Genomic DNA, 24,134 nt, shown 5'->3' on the forward strand with positions numbered 1-24,134 from the left:
GGTAGGAAAAATCAAAAGGCAGACTATTAGTTAAATGGAGAGAGACTCCAAAAATGCAGCACAGAGGGATTTGGGTGTTCTTGTGCATGAAACACAAAAAAGTTAGCATGCAGGTGCAGCAAGTAATTAAGAAGGCAAATGGAATTTTGTCTTGTATTGCTAGAGGGTTGGAGTTTAAAAATAGAGAAGCCTTATTACAACTGTACAGCGTTTTGGTACCCGTATTTAAGAAAGGATATGATGGCATTGGAGGCTGCTCAAAAGAAATTGACTAGGCTGATTCCTGGGATGAAGGGGTTGACTTATCAAGAATGGCTAAACAGGTTAGGCCTTTATTCATTAGAGTTTAGAAGAATGAGGGGTGATCTTATTGAAACTTACAAGATTCTGAGGGGGCTTGACAGGGTAGATGTTGAGAAGATGTTTCCACTAGTGAGGGAATCTCGAACTGGGGACATAGTTACAGAATAAGGGAACACTCATTTAAAGCTGAGATGTGAAGGAATTTCTTCTCTCAGAGGGTAGTGAATGTCTGGAACTCTCTACCCTAGCGAGTTGTGGAGGCTAGATCACTGAAAGTATTTAAAGAGGAGGTAGATAGATTTTTGAAATATCAGGGAGTTGAGGGCTATGAGGAGCTGGCACAAAAGAGGAGTTGAGGCCTGGGGCAGATCAATCATGAGCTTATTGAATGGCAGGGCAGGCTTGATCAGCTGGATGGCCTACTCCTGCTCCTAGTAGAAATGATGCAACAAAGCCCAGTGAGTTGGAAAGAGGTCAACTGTAAATAAACAGTTGAAAGACCAGTTTATTGTCCTTTTGAGGTCAAATACAAAAGGAATGTGTAACCATTCAGAAACATGAAGACTGTCTTAAACAGCAGAGTGGAATAGCAACAGAAGAATCTTGAGGAAACTATGTTGAATTACAGGAAAACTCAAGATGAAGCAAACAAGCTTCGCAAAGAAAAGGAAAACCTGTTGAAGAATCTTCACACGCTATAAGAATCCCTCAGGTCAAAGTGTATTCCTTTGGAAAATTACGCAGAGAAGCAAAATGAATTTAGCATCACTCCGAACAAACTGAAGAATCAGTTGGCACAGAACAATCAACAATATTCTATATTCCAGGAGGAAGCCAAAAGCCGTAAGAAACAGGCTGAAGAAGCAGCTGAATGAAAATGAAGAGGCATCAAAAGGAAAAGCCATAGATCTTTCCAAGATGTGAGCAGATAATGAAGCCATGAGTTGCACAGTTACAGAACTGAAACAAATTAAGACTTCACCAGAGACAGACCTGGCTAACAACGAAACCAAAATGAAGGACAAGGATAAAGTTCTGTTGCAAACAGAGAAGAAAAGGCAGAAATGTGATCGGAAATTGTGAATTTGACACTGACTTGTAAGGCTCTAGAAGAAGAAAAAGCTGAGCTGAGTAAAAAGATTCATAAGCTTGCAAAACGATTTAAAAGTAAAATAGCAAACAGGTGTTTGGCTGAAATTGTGAAATAAGTGGAAATGATGGTTCCACTTGTGAAACATTTTTGTCCAGCAAAAACAAGGCAGGCACCACGAAAAAAGAAAATTCAAGCTCACTCTAGGAATGAATAGAGTGCACATTCCCTTCTAAAGGAATGAGACAAACCCACAGTGCCCAGAAAAAGCAGGAGAGTTGTTAAAAGGAGAAACACAACTTGAAGGAGTGCCAAAAGTGAATCAAATGGAGGTAACCAAGTACCAGAAACACAGAGTACTACTACCATTCCTCCAAATGTGACAGACCGAGATGTGGAAGAACTGTCAACCCTCAAGATCATCTGAATTTATAAAGTCAGAGGCTTGGGATGCAGGAGCAGGGATGGCAAGTAAAGATTGTAATACAAATATTTATACTCCATTGGAAGGGGGGAAGTTTTCTTTTGAGAAGAAAGGTGGATGTTGTATGATGTTGTATGTGCCTGCATGCCATTGTAATGTAAAGGTGCTCGGCAGAGTAAGGGTTAATGTAGGACTGGAGAATAGCACCACCCATGGTATGATGTGTAGATCACGTGTTAAGAGACTGAAAGAACACTTGAGAAACAGCCTATCTGCTTGGCAGCGGCAAGACAGAAATGCATGACATTAACTGGGATCTGTACATAGTTAAACATTAACAATACATGGTTCATGTTTAAACATATAAGTTTCAAGCTCTCACCATTGAGATATCAGTTGAACAAATAAAACAATAGTTCCTCATACGTGGTGAGCAGATGAATTTTGGCTGTATCCCCTCCAGCCTTGGCCTGCTCATGTTTGTTATGAGCATGCTTGTCCTGCAGAAACACAGAAGGATTTATTGTCATCCCATTGGGTGAATGAGGATGTCAGGAGCATACATGCCTATTGCCACAGCTGAGCCCTTCCCAGTAAGTGATTAAGAATCTATTTCATCCTGCAGTTGATGTGAGATTAGGATCCTAAGGTGGCTGGCACACATTAAGTGCTGATATCCCATTTGTTGATTGTGTGTGGCTTCCCTGTGCACTCCAACCCTTAGACTGTCTGATGCCCTAGCTTATGTGAGTGGCAGTGAGTAGATTCACCTGGTGGAGTGCAGCATATCATTCACCCTTTTTCTGCACTACTGGCCAGTTCTTTTCTGGGCCGCATGAGCGCTAACCACCCCGACGACCTCCTCCCAGGCCACTGTGGTCAGATGGGAGGGCCTCCTGCCTTTCCTGGACGGCCTGAAGGCAAATCTCCAGGGAGGCATCGCTAAGCTGTAGGACTGCAGATTGCTTTTACCTCTTCAACCTCTTGGAACATACAGATTCTGGAGCTCCTAGCCTGCAGTGAGTGCATGGCTGTCCGGCAGGGCTTTAAATATGGCACCCAGACCTTCAACCCCTGGGGTAAGAGTGGGGTGGGCGACTTCCTGCCCACCTCTGCCACGAGATTCGCTATGCTCCTCGCCGATACATAAATAATGATGTGAACAGTGCAAGATTGCATGTGTTCAGCTGTCCCTCTGCCCAGTGAGGATCACTCCAACCTCCCCACCCGCTACCATTGTTTCTTGAAGTTTGCAGATTCTGAACAATGTCAATGAATATTGTAATTTTAAAACACAATAGATGTATTAAGAAAGTTAATGGGATTGAAAATGGAAGTCATCAAATGCAGTTGGTATAAACCCCAGGATATCGAAGGGAGCTGAGGATGAGATAGCAGAGGCACTAACCATGAATATTTCAAACAGGAATTGTGTCAAAGCTAAATGAATTATAGATGACAAATGAAACATTCCTGCCCAGGGAAGGGGAAAAGATAAACTAAACTGCACCAGCCCTATCATCATTGTTGCTACAAGAGCAGGGCTGGGCACTCTGCAAACTTCAGCCCTCAAAGCCTTACCACACTTTATGTTACTCAGGTCAGGAGTGTGGCGGAATACTTGGCACTCACCTGAATAGGTGCAGCTGCAGTGGCACAGAAGAAGCTTAATATAACTGAGGATAGAGCCATTCGTTTGATTGGTGTCCCTGTCATTGGACTCAGCATCCACCCCTCAATCTACGCTGTGTTCCATCTACAGGGTGCACCGCAACCTCACACCACTGCCACTTTGAGAACACCTCCTTTACCAATGGCTTCTATTATCAAGAAGGAACAGCAATGTTGTGGGAACGCCACATACTCCAAGTTCCCCTTTTACACACAACATTCTGACTTGAAAATGAATCACCATGCCTCCATCACTGATAGGCCAGTTTCCTGAAATTCCACATTTAAAACTTGTAGGAATACCAACAGCTAGATTACAAGGAGAAATCCCAACACTTTGAGGCCAACCAGATGTGGGCAAGGAATGCAGCTTTGTCATCAATGCCCATACAAAGCGAGGAACAAGGCTGGGATTTTCTGGCCCCACCCACCACCAGGATCTTCTGGACTTGTGGCTGGCCCACCTCATTCCCTATGGCAGGTCCCGCTACGGCAGTCCCAGCCCAAATATAAGTGTTCGTTGCCTGTAACAAGTACTTTTTCATCTAACAAACACTGTAGGACCAAATTCTAGTGGAGCACTGTCACACTTTGCATATTGTAGTTCAAAGTTCAGCTTAGATAGAGTATTGCTCGTAGATATCAGCTACTTTTCAATGTTCCTCCTTACTCAAGTATCATTTAGATATAGGTTTATGTTACCTAGAAGGACAAGCATATCTTCTGGAATTATCATAGGAAAGGCAGATCTTAAGATTTTTCGCTCCTATGCTCAACATTCAGGTCTACGGTTTTTCTGATGCTTCCCATATGTCGAGTCAGGATCACTGCAAAACTAAAGTTATTGACTTCACATTATCTCATGTGGTTCACTATGTGGAACATAAAGGGGATGGAGAGCCTGGTCCCAGCAGCAGTACACTAGAACAGTGATATACACCCAAAGGTTAGTGGAGTGGGCAAACAAATGACAAGTGTAGTTCAAAGCAAATAAATGTTTTGGGGAAAAAGTAACTGAAGAAAAGCTGGGAGAGCAGGTAGCAAGGCAAGATAACAAAAAGCAAAAGGTATCCTGGGTTTTATATATAGCGTCATTGAGTATAAATAAAAATAAGGGATTGATTTTGAATTTGTACAATGAACACAGGGTAGTCCAATGTAAGAAGGACATTAGAGTCAACAGAAACAGGAACGAGAGTCATAGTTATGAACAGTTGAAAAAAATTGATGCTTTAATCTTTGGAACAGAGAGGTTAAGGAGGGTTAAATAGTGAAGAATTGTTTTTACTGCTTGGTTTCTATTGCTCAGCAACAAGAATCATAGCCCCAGGTTTTCATGAGAGAAATGAAGGGGGTGTTAGATGACTTTTTTTTCCACAGAGCGTTATCAGAACGTGACGTGTGGAAATTTCTGAGGAGATAATCCCACTGTTCCACTCCAATGTTGCTGGAAGACATTTGGAAACCCTGGAAAAAACAGTATGATCAGCATTGACACAATTTTTCCGAGATTTTCACTGTTCTGCAGCAAACCAGCGGGAGAACCTCTTAGAAATTTACCCATGTTTTGCCACAAGTGGCTGTTGAGGCAGAGACTAAATCATTTGGAAAGCAATTGCATAAATATTTGTAAAGGAAAAAAATCTAAAAAAAAGAGAAATAGGATGAGCAGGGATTGTTCCATCTCGTGTCAGAACATGTACAACCGGCAGACTCTTAGTCTACTACAGAGCATGTGCACAACCATTTTCTAAACTTCCCCATGTTACTGGAAAGATGCCAGAAAGGTTCTGCACTTAAAAGTGAAACTATTAACGGTGTCACTAAAAGTTTACCAAACAGCAGATTAAAGATAATTCAAAAAGAAGGCTGATATGTTGATGTTTGGTTGTAGTGTGTTCTGTTCTGTTCTGAAATTGTTAACTACAGACAATAGACAACCTTTGAAGCAAAACAGAAAATGCTGGAAAAACTCAGTAGGTCTAACAGCATCTGTGGAGAGAAAAACAGAGTTAATGTTTCAAGTCCATATGACTCTTATTCAGAGCTAAAGAGAAGTCAAGATGTGATGAAATTTAAGGATGAGATGAAGAATAAAATGAAACTGAGGACAGGTACAGCTTTGAGAAAGGATGAATCAGTGCTGCTGGAAGGAGAGGTCAAGTGTGTTCAAATGGCACTGAGTGTGGATCTCAGGATGCGACAAGAACAGCAGTCCGAGGAGTGTTGTATGTCTCGGAGATACCTATAATCCTGGCTGGATTCAAAACATGAGGGACAGGACTTCAGTTGGAATCCATGTGGGGTAAGTTGGAGATGCAGACAGTCACTGAGGTAGAAAATACGGCTGTGAAAGCAAGTTTTAGTAAATACCTTGTCAAACACCAGGAGAGAAATGGAAAGCAATGAAGGTGAACAGGGCAAAAGAGACAAGGGAAAAACCTGCCGGAGAGAAGAGCAGTGCTTCTTCAAGGTAGGCATTCCTGGAAAAGAAGTGGCAGTGAATTGAACACTAAGATAAAAGCAAAATACTGTGGATGCTGGAAACCTGAAAAGACAGAAACTGCTGCCAAAACTCAGCAGGTCTGATGGCATCTGTGGAGAGAAAAACAGAGTTAACATTTCAAGTCCTCTTCTTCAGAGCTAAAGAGAAGTAAAAAGGTGATGAAATTTATGAAACTCTGTTTTTCTCTCCACAGATGCTGTTAGACCTTCTGAGTTTCTCCAGCATTTTCTGTTTTTGTTTCAGATTTCCAGCACCCTCAGTGCTGGATGGGGCCTGCGAAGTCACTGTCTGATCTTGGCCCTGCACTGTTCCCAGCAGTTTACTATTTTTCAGGCAGCTCAGAGGCCGTCTTCATTTCTCCTGCAACAATTTTCCAGATCCAGTTCAGTATGATACCCCAGTGTAAGCAGAGTGAGCCTGCCTCCAACTTGATGATAACTCCAGAGCCAGAAAGTTAGCTGGGCTAGAGAGCATCTCCATGGCCAGCAAAAAATCCCAGCTGACAAAGAGACTTAGGCTACGATATCCAAAGTTCTACTGACATGAAATCAGAATGAAAAATTCAATGGAATTTATACACTCAAGTTACTGCCGAGTTAATTCAAAGTGCTACAACATTCATTCCAGCATGAATATGACAGTGTCTAAATCAGAAATGGTGCTTCCTGAAGCCGTGGTCCAGATTTTTCTTTCTACTTAAACCTACTCTGGACAGGCTCAGAGCTGTTGGCAGTGGCGATTAAGGTGGGAAACAGTTCCACTGGCTTCCTAGCACCTGCTGCCACCGCCAGAGCTTATTTTTGAGAAGACGGAAGCAAGTTATGGGGTAATGACACACAAGCACCATTCAACATATTTCCCATACTTATCACCTTAGCAACACTGACTGTCAGGAATTGGCTTGACGAGTGTATTTGTTCACAAAACAATCAATTGCACTCGGCAATACGGAAATTTTTAATTTTTTTTATCCCCTGAGACAGCACTGCTGGCCAAATACCTGCAACAACTGCTCCTGCCCCCACATTCCCTCCAAAGGGGAGAGCTTTCAGAAGAGAGTGCACACAACTCAGGGAATCTACCATGAGTTCTTTCTGATTGCTGTAGCTAACCTGACCCAAGAAAGTTTGTAAGTTCAGAACGACCCGGCAGAGATGAGCCCTGCTCTGATGCAACTTCAACAGGAACAATGGATAGTCTAGGCCTCTGAGTCTTACTCGAAGCTGGTTGTGCACTCTGTGAACCCTTGTGCAGAGACAGTGCTTAAATAAAAAGTTGGTAAGCAGACAGATTCCTCATGGTGAGATTACAACGCATGGCTTGTCAGTTCAGTGAGTGGGACAGTGCATCAAGAGGAGCAGCACCGGATTAGTTCAGTCAGGAAAAGTGAGTGACCAGAGTGTGGGCCAGATCGAGGGAGAATCAAACAAAAAAAGAAACTGAAAAAACCTCATAAAAATCAGGCCAGAGAAGGCTATGATTATAAAGGGCGGAGTTTCGAAAAAGTGCATACAAGTGGCTACAGTGACACTCATCCCAGGTCCTATAGGAGCAGTAAGGTCAAAGGGATATTGTCAAAACGTCCACAAGATTCCCCACTTTGAATTAGGTTGCAGCTGATCTGCTATCTGAATTCAGAATGTTTTACACCGTACAGAGCTATGGTTTCTTGCTTCAGGTGTGCCTGGACCAGACAGGCAAGTCATTAAAAACTTGCCCAGCAGTTGGGAATGAAGGTCTACATAGGCTGAACATGTCAGGATTAACAGCAGAGGAGCTAAAGGGTCCCCAAGAGATATGGAATACATCGGAAGACCAATTCAGAATCAGGTTAAACTTCCATATTCGTTGACTAGGGTTCATGTCATTTTGACAACAGCCTACAGAATCGATAGCCCACTCCATCAGCAGAAGCAGGGAAAAGGGTATGTACTGTGACTTTTCAGATGCAGAGCTAACAGACAGGATCATTGAGTTGGTGATTGCATCCACTCCCATAGAAGAATTCCAGAAAGATCTGCTAGACAAGTCCAAAGCATATAGCATCGGAGAGGTACTCAGGGATGGGCGTAAGTACAAAGTGATCCCCGCAGGTTGATGAAGTTTACAGGTCCTAAACACAACCTCAATTGTTGATCCCCTGACTAAAACACCTAAACCTAGTCAGACATGTGGAAGTTGGGGCCTTCTGCATGCAGCAAGGAAATGCCCAGCTTTCCATCAATCTGCTAGGCATGTGACAGAAAAGAGCCATTGGCTAGAGCAAAGGCTGAAGCAGCTACAAAGAGCCATTCATGGATCCAAATAGGCTGTACACAATAGGTACCTACAAGCAGTAAGAATGACCATCTGATATCCCATCAAAAACATATACATGAGGTGATTGACAAAGTAGAAAATGGTGATGATGCACACGATGAGACGATGTGTGGTGAACACGTTTCACTGTCAATCTCATGGAAAACATAGATGCCATCACACCATCCGATATATTTGCCAAGATTTAAATTATCTGCCCTAAAAGTTGGTAACTATTCACATTGGCCAAAATTGACACAGGGCAAGCGCCATCATACTGCCCGTGTGAATTCTAAAACGCATATAGCCACAGGTATGGAACATCATGGCGAAACATACTACTGCAAAACTTTCAGCATACAACAGTTCACTAATTACATGTGCAAGGTTCATAGTCCTTGAGTGCAAATATAATCAAACTTCCTGGGTGTCACAGATGTTCTACATCATGGAGACTAAAGGGCCAGCAATTATAAGTCTACCAGCATGCTGTACCTCACACTAATGACAATCCATGGAATCAGTCAGACCTTATATGGCAGATCAACCTCACAAATTACTCCTATCACAACAGTCCACAACCTAACATTCAAATATCCAGAATGTTTCAACAAAATTGGCATCATGTCACTCTTGCAGGAGAATGTAAGTCCATCAATCAATCTGGTATATTTTGCACAATGCAAATGCCGGCAGCTACAGGAAGAAACAGCGAAGGATTCCACACTACAGAAACAAGGAAAATCCATTGTCAAAGGATGACCTCATTCAGTTCAGCATACCCACGAACACGTGAGACTATTTTGGCCTGACCAGGTCAAGCTGGGCATCTCCCAGGGAGACATTTTTAAAGGCAGGAAACTCATCATACTAGAATCTTTGTGAGCTGGTATTCTTCAACAACTTCATTCACACATGGGCATAGATTGGATGAGAAGAGTCACAAGGCAGACAGTCTATTGGCTGGGTATGAACAATGACATTGGAGTCGTCAAGAAGTGCAAGGCATGTCAAGAGCATATGCTAAGTCAAGACAAAGAACCATTAATTCCACATGAAGTTCCATCCAACTTTGGTCCAGAATTACACCTAATCTCTTTCATGTCCATAGCACTGAATCCGTCGTCATCATTGACCATTTTACTAAGCACCCTATTGTTCGACAATTGCATAATACATCCAGCACAACTGTCTCACACACTCTAAGTGCTATTTCCAGTTTATTGTGATAATGGTCCACAATTTAGTGGTAAGACATTTCAGGAGCGGTACGAGAAGTGGAATATCGATCACACTACTTGTTTCCTTTCATTACCCTAGTTCTAAACGCCTAGCTGAATGAGTTATTGTTGAAATCCCTAATTCTCAAATGTAACAGACCAAAAGATCTACACATTGCAATGTTACATCTGACAGCAACACCTTTAAGTGGACCTATTCCATCAGCAGCAGAGCTCACGTTTGGCATACCAGTGTGTACCAATCTACCTACTCTTACCCATTCTACTTTCTGAGAGACTTCAAGGAAAGATGACCAACATGTGCAACAAAAATGTAGGTACAGAATTGCCAAGCTTACAGTTGGGACAACCAGCTCTCATCCAGGGTCCTACAGAAGGTACTGCTGAGCTGACAAGGATTTGTTCAGAACCAAGGTCCTACGAAGTTATTGCACACAAAGGCCCAAATGTGAGGTGTAACAGAGGACAAATCAGATCCATTCCAGCTCTTCAACCACTGTGTAGTCCTACTGCATCAAGGACTAGATCACAAATGCAACCAGGAACAACATCCAACGATGACAATCCCACAGATCAAATGATTTGCTAAATAATTCTCAGGGTGCTTAGAATTACACTGACAATCAATTTAAGATTGTCAGTCAGGCTTGCAATGTGGTGCATTCGTGTGTACTGGAAGCTACATATATTAATACAGAGGGTCCTGTATTTTGCAGACAGAAAGAAAATGTACAGACATTGCGCCTGTTTCAGCTAAACAAAATATGTGACAGTCATTCGCCGGTTTATTCCTCATGGCAATGCTTTGACCAATCAGAGTCAAGCTGCCTGGTTTAAATTTCAAACAATGATCAGCAGTTAACTGCCAGTCACTATCAACTGGTGCATTCTCTATGGCAACACCTTTACCAATCATAGTCCACTTGCCAACCAATCAGCACTCTCTTCTCATACAGTATAAATTTGTTATTTTCCCTTATATTGTATTCTTGCGAATTGTCCTGATGAGTGCAAGATGAAAAGCTTTGGCATGTTAACTAGAATGCCAGGTCAGAGATTGGAGCTCTGAGTCAGCTTAGGTAGCACTTGTCATTCAAACCTTCTCATAGCAATGAGGGATTCAGATAGTATGTTCCTGGAATGACATCTTGGTCACCTCAATGTGGGTGGTAGCACTTCAAAGACAAGGCAACATCAGTGACAATGCAAGTAGGGCAGAAACCACTATAGACTATTTACTGTTGCTATAGGTAACAGGTTGTGAGCTTCAATATCTTGACCTGTTACTCATTAATGTCTTTAATGTTTCATTTCAGAGTGAAGGTAAAAGCAAAAATGGATCCAGGGGTCAATGCTGCCACTTTGAGGTTCCTAATGCAATGGAGGAGGCAACGGATGGAGAGGTGACACAGAGCACAGCTCCACCAGGAGGCCCCACCTGATGTCCAGGGTCAAGGGGAACCAGAACAAGAACAAGAGGGTCAGGAGGAGAGACCCAAAAACAGAGGCGAATCTCAGACCTAGGGTATACCAAAGAAGACTCCTATTTACAAATGCATGAGAGACAATGCCGGGCATGTCTGCACTTGTCCCGAGCTATGGTAGATCACATAAGCCACATTCTTCATGAATGCCTTACACCCGTGGAGTTGGAGGCTAACTCCTGCCAGTGGCTTTAAAAGTGACCACCACACTCAATTTCTTTGCCTGTTCATAGTTCCATGGATCCAAAGGGGGCCTGTGTGGCATCTCATAGTCCACAACACATAGATTTGCATAAAGGAGGTCACAGATGCTTTTTACAGCAAGGCACATCAATATGTGAGGTTTTGCTTGAACGAAGATTGCAGGCTGCAAGATTCACCAGCTTCACAGCTATCTCATGTTTCCCAAAAGTGTAGTGTTCAATTGACTGTACCATGTGGCTCTAAGGGCTCCATGGCAACAAAGGTTATCATTCCATTAATGTACAACCGGTGTGTGATCACCGGAAGCACATACTGCATGTTTGGGCAGGTACCCTGGGAGTTGCCTCAACTCCTACATCCTAAGTAACTCCCAGATGCCTGAGATTTTTGAAGGGCCTGCACGTCTGCAGGAATGGCTGCTTGGGGATAAGGAGAACCCACTTAAACACTGGCTGATCACACCTGTGTGTCGCCCTCAGAGTCGCCCTGGGGAGAGGTACAACGCTGCTACTGCTCCACACAGTCCCAAATCGAGTAGACCATTAGGATTCTAAAGATGCACTTCAGATGTTTGGACCGCTCAGGTGGAGCACTATAATACACTTCCGACAGGGTTTCCCACATCATCGCTGTGTGTTGTGCTCTTCATAACCTGGCACTGCAGAGTGTTGATCCCTTGCCGGAGGATGAAATGGAGGAGGATGAGAGCTCTTCGGACGATGAAGAGCAGGAGGCCCATGAATCTCAATAGGGTGATGAGGGTCAGTTTGAAGGCGATGATGCACTAGAGGAAGCAAGACATGGGAGACATGCCTGTGACACTTTAATCACTGCTAGGTTCCAGAAGGAGTAAAATGAAGGCAAGGGGAGATGGCCACAGTTCTCCTGTCCCTTAATGCCTTTCCCTTTCATCTCAGGGGATTTCTAACCAATTGAATCAAGAACGAGTCCAGCATTGACACTTGCACCTTCTGGCCTCATGATTCACCAGGCCATAATCTCTAGAAAGGCCTGTATGCACTCAGCCTGGGAAGTGAGAGTCCACTTAACAACAAGAGCGATGCGAGAAGTGACTTGAAGCAGTCATCACCACATAGTTAAGAAACTACAGTGGACAGTGAGATGAGGACATGATGAGGGATCTCCTCCTTCCATCCATGTCTTGTCTTTTGCCACTACCACTGAGGAGACACAACAGCTGCTCATCACTCAAGGCTGATAAGCTGCCCTAACACAATGGAGGAAGAAGGGTTAGAAGTGCATAAATCACATATTTCTAATAAAAATATTACACATCTCCCTGACATCGCACAAGGGTGTGAGACTATGACTCTGTACCTTCATTGAGGTTGACTCCAAATGAATGTTAATCTAACAGAGGGAGATTATCACTGAGTGGAAGGCTGGTTAAACCTTGAAATAAGAGGATTCAAATGTAAATAATCACAATGCCTTCAGTTGACCAAGCCATTCATATAAACATCAAATGTATTTACAAAAGTGCAATATTTTTTACAGTGGTAGCACACCCATAAGCTAAAAGTGATTTCAATATTTCTCAACTTTCCTAACCCTACCACCATGCTTGGGTGCAGCCACAACATCTGCAGCAGAGGTGGAGGCAGCCTGCTGACTGCAATGTCCTGACACCTGTGATGACCTTGGCGGATGTCCTCTGGTGGTCTGAGGCCTGGAGGGCTCTGGCATGATAAGGGTCTCATGCTCAAGGGCAGATGCATCCTCCTCCAGCTTGAGCAGCTGGAGTGGATGGGGTTACAGGTAGAGGGGGCTGTGAGCGGCTGCATACATTTGAAACGCCACCCTTGGAGGCCTTTGGGGTATCTGGCTGATGCTCATCATCCCTGTAGGTGCTTGAGGGCCCACCATGACTCCTTGAGGAGCAGGTACACCTGGAGGGAGGTAATGATGCCTCATCCCCCATCACCTACATCCTGATGGTCCCCACCTGGGTGTGTGGCCATGGAGTGCAGGGTTGAGCAAAGTCCTGCAAAACCTGCTGGACCAAGGTGTCCATGGCAGTCACCAGCCTTCCCATGGTGAACTCAAGTCATTCGTATGTCAGGGCCATGACATTAGACAGAGCGTGAACAGACTCCTCCATCCTTCACTATAGTCTGCTAAGTAACTGTTGAATCTCTGCCTGATGTTCCGTTGTCTGTTGTTGCATCTCCAGCACTGAGTTGGTGGCCGCTTGCAGAGGCTCATCATCTGGCTTCAAATGAGCAGGTGGCTGGCTTCCAGCAGCCCTTCGAGTGCCTGAGACCTGGGCTGTCCCTGTCTCCGACTGCTGCGGTGAGGTGTCAGTGAGGTGTTCTCAAGTAGGTGTGCCTGAACCTAATGTAGAGCTATGCCTCACTGAAGTGTATATTTCTGCATTGGTGGAGGGTGTGGGTTAGCGCAGTGACGATTCTTCCTCAACTTCCCCTTCGTATGTGGTCTGGGAGCTGGGACCTACGGTGGGCACCCTTGTGGTCCTCGATCTTCTGGTGTCTATAAGACAAAGAATAGAGTTTTAGTTGATGAGCAAGAGGATTATAAGACTGCATGTCACTCACTGTGATTGCCATGATGTGATGAATTGATGGAGGTGTGATCTATACTAGGTTGCTGAGACAATCCAATCTCCCCTTATCCACAAGAGTGATCCGTGTCTTCCCCTGCAGCCTCCTTGTACTCACTGAGGGCAATGATGTCGGCTGTGCCACCCGCACACCCCCCCACACCCCGCCCCAACCCCACCCCTCTGTCAGCACTCTTTCCTGAAACACTCATGCCCCATGTGTGTGGTGAGCCTTTCCCAGCAGATCTGAGGATGAAAAGTGCACAGCATGAAAGATGTGATGGTGGTGATGTGAAAGGTTCTGTTAATCAATCAGTGGTGATATGTGTCCCTCACTAATAGCTGTGTGAGATCCCTGAAGAGAGTCGCCTGTTTAGTACGTGATATCATGATAAGGGTTTGATATTGGAGGGAGTTGAAGGTTGACTTACCCTGGTGGAGTGGATGAGATCATTCATGCTCTCCCTGCACTGGATCTCGATTTGGGTGCAGTCGTCAGCCGCGCTGACCTCCTTTGCGAAGGCCTTCCAGGCTGGAGAGGTGAGGCTGGTGTGCTTCCTGGAACCGTCCCTGGGATACAGGGCATCCCTATGCGCTTGCACTCCTCTGATCAAGGCCTTGAGGGTCTAGTAGGTGAAACGGGTGCTGCCTTCCTCTTTTGGCTTGCAAGGTCCTTCTTCTGGGTAGAAGACATCTTTGCGCCTGTCCTGGAGACAGGTGGGCTGGAGAGAGTGAGATGTTTGTGCTCTGGTGGCATTTAAATGTGGTGCCCAGATCTTCGATGCTGCCACGTAACAGTGAGGCCGACGTATCAGCTCCCAACCTGCCAGGTGCTTCGGAGAGATACTCGCCCATGCGTAATTAATGAGCTTCCAAGTGCGGAATTGGGCCCAATTTACCACCATTCCTAACAGCGGGATACGTGCCGTGAAACCCACCCGTGACCGCACTTAGCTTCAGAAATGGAAAATTCCACCCTGTGTTTTTACCACTGTAAGAAATTCACCATTAGCTCCTTAATAATTGGGGTCACCACTCTCCATTGATTGTCTCTTTCATAACAGTAGGGTATGAAAGAAATATTAATAATTGGATCTTCACTATAATTGAACAGTTACTAATGCTCTTGCATTCAGTCCGGCAACACTAAAAATGTTTCCTAACATAAGTGGAAATATATTACACTTGTCACTAAATGGTTTGTGCTGTATTATAAACTGAGCACGGCAGAGGGGAATCTAATGCTGCAGCATGTTAGACCACCAACACTCAAAATACTGGAGAGATGTAGATTCAATCCCACCCACATTGTGCTCTGATCTCAGCAGTGCTACTTTTGGGAGGCGCTGGGCAGAAGCCAGAAATCTTCCCACAGTGGGCAGGGATTATGTGAGAGAGTTGTTGCCACTCCTGGTTACATGCTGTCAGCAGCTGGCTGAAGAGAAGCATTGGAAAAGGCTTGGAAGGAGATAACTAACCTCTTGGCCACAGGAGGAATCATAATCCCTTAAGGCCATGAGAAAATTATGAAAAAAAAAGTGCAACAGAACAGCTTTCACAGAAGTGAACATTAAGATGTTTTGCCACTTAAAAGCATCTGCTGTAACAAACTTTCCCAGCCACTGTGTTAGGCATTGAATGGAGTTTGCATAACAGACTGCTCCTGGACCTGAACCAACTTGTACATTTTCACTTAGGCCCTTGAAATGCTGCAAACTCCATCAGGAAATGCATAGTCCTGTACAGGTTATAGCTGAAGAACTGAAGCAGGTGGACTTGTTAATAATTCCAATAGCTTTCTTTAACCATATTGTTCACTCTTTATGTGATTACACTGTGCTATAAATTAAATTAATAAATATACATAACCAGGAACATTGGAACATAGGAGCAGGAGTAGACCATTCAGCCTCTCAAACCTGCTCTGCCATTTTATTAGATGATGCCTGATCTTCTACCCCAACACCATCTTTCCACACTGTCCCCGTATCCCTTAATGTCACTTATACATAAAAATCTATTGACCTCTGTTTTGAACATGCTTAATGACTGAGCCTCCACAGCCCTTTGGGGTAGAGAATTCCAAAGGTTCACCACCCTCTGACTGAAGACATTTCTCCTCATCTCTGCCCCAAATGGCCTCTGCTTATTCTGAGACTGTGTCCCCTGGTTCTAGACCCTCAGGGGAAACATTCTTCCTGTATCTGCCCTGTAAGAATTTTGTACACTTTGATGAGATCACCTCTAATTCTTCTAAACTCGCTACAGGCCCACTCTCCTAAATCCTTCATGACAGGAGAATCCTGACGTTCCAGGGATTAGTTTGGTGAACCTTTGTTGCACTCCCTCTATGGCCAGTATTTCCTTCCTTAGATAAGGAGACCAAAACTGCACAAAGTACTCCAGGTATGATCTCACCAAGGCTCTATACAGCTGCAGCAAGACTTCCTCATTCCTGTACTCAAATCCTGTTGCAATAAAGGCTAACATACCATTTAGCTTCCTAATTGCTTGTTGCACCTGTATGCTAGCTTTCTGTGACTTCTAAACAAGGGCATCCAGGTGCCTTTGGACATCAACACTTCCCAATCTCTCCCCATTTAAGATTTTGCATTTCTGTTTTTCCTATACCAAGGTGGATTAATTCACATTTTCCTGCAGTATATTCCATCTGTTTTGTTCTTGCCTGCTCACTTAGCCTGTCTAAATTTCCTTGAAGCCTCTTTGCATCCTCCTCACAACTCACATTCCCACCAAGTTCTGGATCATCAGCAAACTCGGAAATATTACATTCGGTCCCCAGATCCAGATCGTTGATATAGATTGTGAATAGCTGGGACTGAAGCACAGTTCCTTGCTGGATCCCAATGGTCAGAGCCTGCCAACCTGAAAATGACCCGTTTATTCCTCTGTTTTTGTTAACCAATCCTCAATCCATGCCAGTATATTTCTCCCAATCCCATGGGCCAGAAATTTTCGCTCTTCAGGCGGGCACGCCCCCAACCCGAACAAGCGTAAAATGACGTTGGGCGAGTGTCCCAACATCATCGCGCACTCACGCTATATTTCAGTCGACGGGTGAGTGCAAGAGTCAGCATTGTACCGCTGACAACTAACCGGCCTATTAAGGCCATGAAAGTATCAATTAAATGTAATTTTTCGCTGCCTGTCCAACCTTACGGTTGGTGGGCAGGCAAAGAGGCCAAGCGGCCTTTGCATTTTTTAGAAAACCTCATCCACGGGCGTGATGAGCTTCCGAAAGCAATTAAAAACAAAATAAAAATTTCAACTTTTCATTAATAACATATCCTTGCTCAGGTGACAGAGTCCCAAGAGCGAGCATGTTTTCTAACATTTAAAAACTCTTCATTTTTAATTTTTTAAATTTTCATCTCCCTGAGCCAGCTCTGTGCTTCAGGGAGCTTTTCCTGCGTGCACCTGAGCACACACGTGAAGTTTCCCACTCGCCCTCCTCCTCCCCCACACAGGCAGTGCTGAGCGCTGCAGCACGCATTTCACGCTGGGCGGGCCTTAATTGGCCCACCAGCGTAAAATCGTAGTTGCGGCCCGATTGCGGGCAGCGGTCGGCTTCCTGACTGCCCCCACTCGCCCCCACCGAGCCTAGCCGACGAAGGCAAAACCCTGTCCATGAGCTCTAATTCTGCTTACTAACCTCCTTTGTGGGGCCTTATCAGAAGCCTTCTGAAAATCAACTGGTTCTCTCTTATCTATTCTGCTAGTAACAGCCTCAAAAAACTCCAACAGATTTGTCAAACATGATTTTCCTTTCATCAATCCATGTTGATTCGGCCCAATCTCACTATTATTTTCTAGGTTCCCAGTTATCACATACTTTGGAATATATTCTATCATTTCCGCTACGACTGATGTCAGGCTAACAGGTCTGTAGTTTCGTTTTCTCTCTCCATCCTTTCTCAAATAGTGGAGTTACATTTGTTACCTTCCAATCATCAAGCGCTGTTCCAGAATCTATAGAATTTTGAAAGATGATCACCAATACATCCATTATCTCTACAGCCACCTCTTTCAACACTCTGGAATGTAGATCATCAGGTCGAGGGGATTTATCAACTTTCAGTTATATTAATTTCTCCACCACCACTTTTTTTACTAATGCTAATTTCCTTCAGATCCTTAATCTCACCAGTCCCTTGGCTTCCCAATATATCAGGGAGATTTTTTGTATCTTTCTCCGTGAAGACAGACACAAAGTATTTGTTTAGTTTCTCTGGCATTTCCTTATTACCCTTTATAAATTCTCCATTCCCTGTCTGTAATAGGCCTACATTTGTCTTTACTAACCTTTTCCTTTTTACACACATATAGAAGCTTTTACAGTCCATTTTTATTTCCTCGCTAGTTTAATTTCATGCTCTATTTTCTCTTTCTTTATCAATTTCTCAGTTCTCACTTGCTAAATTTTAAGATGCTCCCAGGCTTGTGACTTTTTGGGAAACTTTATAAGCCTCTTCCTTTGATTTAACACAATCTTTAACTTCTCCTGTTGGCCATCATTGGATCACTTTTCTTGCTGGCTTTTTGTACCTTAAAGGAATTGTAGGGGGTGATGGTGTGTGTCAGCTTCACCTCTGACTTCTGAGTGGTCCGAATCGCTCCCACTCCCTGGGTTCTAGACCTTGGACTTATTTGGGGGTTGTGACAAAATGCAGCAGACAACTGATTTTGATGCAAGAGGAAAAAAAAACTGGGTTTATTGAAGTCACAAATGAACTTATAATATTAGGATTACACTGAGATTATACAGACCAAAAAGTACACTTAGTTAAGAATGGGGAGCACACGGCATAACAAGGGAAAATCATGCTACTAATCCCCTTACCCTTGTCCCAGCCCCAAAATTTAGCTAAATTGAACTAGGTCAGGGATCATGCTCACCAACCAGGGTTCCTTGGCAGTTCGAAATCCAGCCAGGTAAGCTGGTTGCAGTTTTGGGGTACGCTCTTTGTGTCCTCTGGGGCCTGCCCTCCCCGTGTGGTCCTGATCTGTGGAATCTGCGAAGGTTCTTCAGTTGGGTGGAGGGCGCAATTGTGGGTGGTCGATCTTTGTGGAGGGCTGTGATTGCGGCCTTGTTGTCCTCGGTTGAGTCTGCCACCCCATGCCCCTTGCCATGATGTTGCCAGCGGGCCTGCAAACCTCCAGATCTCCCTCCATTGGCTCAGCTACCTCTCCCTTCTTAAACTCTGCTTCAACCGATCCAAAACTGCTCACCCTCCTCCCCTTTGTAACTGGTGCCCAGTTATACTATTTTTTGAATTTCTTATCTGTATCCAAATCAAGGTTAGTTCTTTGTCTGATTTTGCTGTGCTTCTTCAGGTGATTGTTGTCTCGTTGTTTTTAATGGGCTAGCATGGTGTTTATCGTTGTCTTCCTGTCCCCGTCACTAGTCTTGAACTGAAAGCCAATGTATGTGTGGAGTATTGATAGATTCGCATAAGTACATTGATTGCTGCCTTCCTGCCTTAGTAGTTAGTAATGATTATTTATGCAAGATTTTGATGGGCTTTAGTTTCGTGTAAGATTAAGTCTTTCTCTGGGTTGATTGTTTTAAAGGGAAGAATGCGTATTCTGTCTCCTCTCATTGTCTGGATCCAGGCAACAATCCACACTGCACTAACAAGCCCGGGCATGTCCTGTCCCAGGCCTTCATGGGCCTAGCCTCCTGTTTACAGGGTTCTATACTTAACTCAGCAGTTGGGTCCTCTGCCATAAAAATCCAAAAGTCATACCCTTGTTGATGATATGAAAAATGTGGGAATTTTGAGAACCCTTCAGAATGTAAATTTGTTGCAAACCACATATTAATTCTTTAAATGCTAGCCATTGCCTGTCTATCATATATCATATATTTTAATGTAGTTCCCAATCTACCTTAGCCAACTTGCATCTCACACCTTCATAATTTCCTTTGCTTAGATTAAAGACCTTACTTTCAGTTTGAACTACATCACTTTCAAACTTAATGGGCTTAATTTTACACAGACATAGACATAGAAACTAGGAGCGGGAGTAGGCCATTTGGCCCTTCGAGCCTGCTCCGCCATTCGTTATGATCATGGCTGATCATCCAACTCAATAGCTTGCTCCCACTTTCTCCCCATATCCTGTGATCCCTTTCACCCCAAGAGCTATATCTAACTCCTTCTTGAAAACATACAATGTTTTGACCTCAATTACCTATTGTAGTAGCGAATTCCATAGGCTCACCACTCACTGGGTGAAGAAATTTCTCCTCATCTCAGTCCTAAATGGTCTACCCCGTATCCTCAGACTGTGACACCTGGTTCTGGACTCCCCCACCATCGGGAACATCCTTCCTGCATCTATCCTGTCTAGTACTGTTAGAATTTTATAGGTTTCTATGAGATGCCCCCTCATTCTTTTGAACTCCAGCAAATATAATCCTAACCGACTCAATGTCTCCTCATATGTCAGTCCCGCCATCCCAGGAATCAGTCTGGTAAAACTTTGCTGCACTCCCTCAACTGCAAGAACATCCTTCCTCAGATAAGGAGACCAAAACTGCACACAATATTCCAGGTGTGGTCTCACCAAGGTCCTGTATAATTGCAGACATCCCTGCTCCTGTACTCGAATCCTCTCGCTATGGAGGCCAACATACCATTTGCCTTCTTTATCACCTGTTGCACCGGCATGCTTACCTTCAGCGACTGGTACCCAAGGACACCCAGATCTCGTTATACATTCTCCTCTCTCATTTTATAGCCATTCAGATAATAATCTGCCTTCCTGTTTTTGCTACCAACGTGGATAACCTCACATTTATCCACACTATACTGCATTTGCCATGCATTTTCCCACTCACTCAGCTTGTCCAAATCACACTGAAACATCTGTGCATCCTCCTCATAGCTTGCCCTCCCACCCAGCTTTGTGTCGTCTGCAAGTTTGGAGATATTTCATTTAGTTCCCTTATGTAAATCATTAATATATATTGTGAATAACTGGGGTCTGAGCACCAATCCCTGCGGTACCCTACTAGTCACTGCCTCCCATTCAGAAAAAGACCCATTTATTCCTACTCTTTGTTTCCTACCTGCCAACCAGTTTTCTATCCATCTCAATACAGTACCCACAATCCCATGCGCTTTAATTTTACACACTAAACTCTTATGTGGGACTTTGTCGAAAGCCTTCTGAAAGTCCAAATAAACCACATCCACTGGCTCCCCCTCATCAACTCTATTTGTTACATCTTCGAAAAATTCCAGCAGATTTGTCAAGCATGATTTCCCTTTCGTAAATCCACGCTGACTCTGTCCGATTTTGCCACTGTTTTTCAAGTGCTCAGCTATTAAATCTTTTGTAATGGACTCCAGAATTTTCCACTCTACTGATGTCAGGCTGTCTGGTCTATAATTCCCTGTTTTTTCTCTATCTCCCTTTTTAAATAGTGGGGTTACATAAGCTACCCTCCAATCTGTAGGAACTGTTCCAGAGTCTATAAAATCTCGGAAGATGACCACCAATACATCCACTATTTCTAGTGCCACTTCCTTAAGTACTCTGGGATGTAGATTATCAGGCCCTGGGGATTTATCAGCCTTCAACCCATCAATTTCTTCAACACCATTTCCCTACTAATACTGATTTCTTTCAGTTCCTCCCTCTCACTAAATCCTGTGTTCCCCAACATTTCTGGTATGTTATTTTTGCCCTCCTTTGTGAAGACAGAACCAAAGTGCATATTTAGTTGGTCAGCCATTTCTTTGTTCCCCATTATAAATTCCCCTGTTTCTGACTGTAAGGGACCTACATTTGTCTTCACCAATCTTTTCCACTTTTTCTCTTCACATACCCTTGGCGTGTGCAGCAGCAGCCGGGAAACAGGCCACTGACCTTGATCGGCCTCCGACTTCGATTTCACGCTGGCTGGCCAATTAACAGCCAGCCAGCGTGAAACATGCGCTGAAAAGCTCAGTGCTGCTGGGGTGGGGGTGGGTGATGACATCACCACAGGCCCGGCGAGCATTGTGAGAGAGCTCCCTGAAGGCAGGCAGTTGCCTCACGGAGCTCCAGACCTACAACTATGAAATAAAGCTGTATAAAGCTGCAAAAAATGTTCATGCATCACAATCAAGCACCTGAAAGCATACCGCATAAAAATGCTGTCCCCAAATATTTGTTATTTTATTTCCTAACGGTGATTTCATCCTGCCCTTGGATGAAGTTTGATGAAAAATGCAAAGGCTGATTCATCCATCCGCCAACCGTAAGGTTGGACGGGCCACAAAAAAAATCAGAGACAACTGCGCCATTAACGGGCTTAACTTCTTAATTTTCCTCTTAATTTTTGGCAGACGTGCTCCTGACCTTTACACGCGCCCGCCGAGCGAAATTTTGTGCGAGTGCATGATGACATCAGGACGCCTGCGAGGTGTAAAATTCTGCCCAATGTAAAGTTTTATCATACGGTTACAAAGTCTTTGTGTTTGAGTGATTAATCCAAACTCATTTATACAAGTTCACATTAATGTAATGCATTCTTTACTGGGAAGTGGATTCCAATCACTTGCTGGTCTTGTTAGGCTAAAAGAGCACATTCAATATTTGATTCATACAAATACACAAAAATATACACAGCTAAAGCATTCCAATCGCTAACATAGTATGTCCTCTCAAAGTCAGTCATATTCCTTGTCCTCTTATCCCAAAATAAGGGCAACAAAGCATAGATCCACGAAAGGTCCCCAAGCAACATATTGTCAAAAAGAGGTTCTCAGGCTGTCATTATGCCAGTTAAACTGTTCTGAACTGTTACTGTTTGGGTTTTTTTCCCAGCGCCATTACCCATGCAAATTGCTAGATCACAGTTTGTTTAAGAACTGAAATACCTGCCTTCACTCTCTGCCTTGTTTAGGTTAGCGTAGCCCAGGTGTACAAGCGACCCTGACCATAACAAGGTGCTCACTGGAAAATGAGATGCTACTATGTTCTCCTGTCAATCTGGATGGCATAAAATATTGCTTCGATCAACTTACACAGGCTAGAATTACTACTCTGAATTTACTTACAAGTAAAGTACTTTACATGTGTGGAAAGTAAAAAGATTTATATGTGGTAAAATGCAGAGAAATAATCAAAATTAAACAGCATAAAAATGAGCTTGACTCCTAAGGAGTTCTGATATGTTCTTTAAGCAAGACCTTGGATAGACATAGGGTGCTGTTTAGTCGAGGTGATGAGGTCTTGCCCGCCGGCTGCAAACCCCTGCAGGTTGTCCCCTTTTGAGGAAGGCCTGCTGCGTTTAAGTACTGTGTACACACTTAAGTGGCCAGCAGCAGGCTTTCCCCAGGATGAAGGACACCAAGGACAGAAATCCCAACATCCACCACCCCCAAGAGCTGTCAACCAATCATAGGCCGTCAGCTGTCCATTGTAGGCAGCACGAATGGGAGTGATGGAAATTGCCAGCAAGACACCCAGAGAGATGCCTAGGATCACTGAGGGACCTAGGCCACAAGTGAATAAGGGTGGGATGGGGGCTGTGGGGCGGAGGGCTGGCAGCAAGGGCAGGGTTGTGCCTCTCAGCCAGTGGTGGTGGGAAATGGCCCTTAAGTGGATAATCCCACCAGCCTGCCTCCAAACATATCACGAGAGAGATCTTAAAATTCAACCCAAGTATTTTCTTACAGAGCTTTCTCCTCTCCATCTCATAATTTTACAGTATAGAAGGAAGCATTTCAGCCCATTGCACTTGTGCCAATTTTCTGAAAGCAATGCCCACTTAATTCCAATTTCCCAGCTCTTTCCACGTACCTCTTAGCACTTTTTCCCCAAATGTCAGCCCTTTTTAAGATCCATTATGAATTCTGCTTCCACAAGTTTTTCTGGCAGAGAATCTATGCCACTCATGCAGTGACATGTAGATAGAAAACTGAGAAAAAAAAATTTTCAGGCTTTAAGGATATTAATTTCCTTTCAAGTTCAAACAATTTCTTTGCAGCAGCACATCAATCAACTTGGTAACACCTTAGCCAACATTGGGAGAATCACTTAAGCGATTGTAAAATTTTACCTGTAATAGACATCATCAGGGCCCAAGTGCTATTTTAACTGGTGGCCTAAATGGGGAATCCATTTTGGTTTTCACAAGCACGCAGGATGTGGAGCCGGAGGCAGAAGAGACCCAAAGAGGTAAATTGTTCTACTACTATTTATATTCCTGGCCCCACGAGGAACATTTAGGTCTCCCCTGCCTCAGGCTCCTTACCATTCCTGACAACAAGACCATTCTGACACTCCCTCCTCGTGATCCTGACTGCTGAATGT

The 24,134-nt window shown here is 44.0% G+C and overlaps 1 long non-coding RNA gene across 1 annotated transcript; it reads right to left on the reverse strand.

Moving 5' to 3' along the window:
- Window positions 1-2,232: 2,232 nt before the first annotated feature.
- Window positions 2,233-24,103, reverse strand: LOC121290110. Its single transcript, XR_005945708.1, has 3 exons — window positions 23,881-24,103; window positions 23,622-23,739; window positions 2,233-2,317 (listed from the first exon to the last, which is right to left on the reverse strand). It is a non-coding gene; the product is annotated as an uncharacterized LOC121290110 (long non-coding RNA).
- Between the last annotated feature and the right edge of the window lie 31 nt (window positions 24,104-24,134).

The sequence above is a fragment of the Carcharodon carcharias genome, chromosome 17 (assembly GCF_017639515.1).
Source record: "Carcharodon carcharias isolate sCarCar2 chromosome 17, sCarCar2.pri, whole genome shotgun sequence".
NCBI classification, from domain to species: Eukaryota; Metazoa; Chordata; class Chondrichthyes; order Lamniformes; family Lamnidae; genus Carcharodon; species Carcharodon carcharias.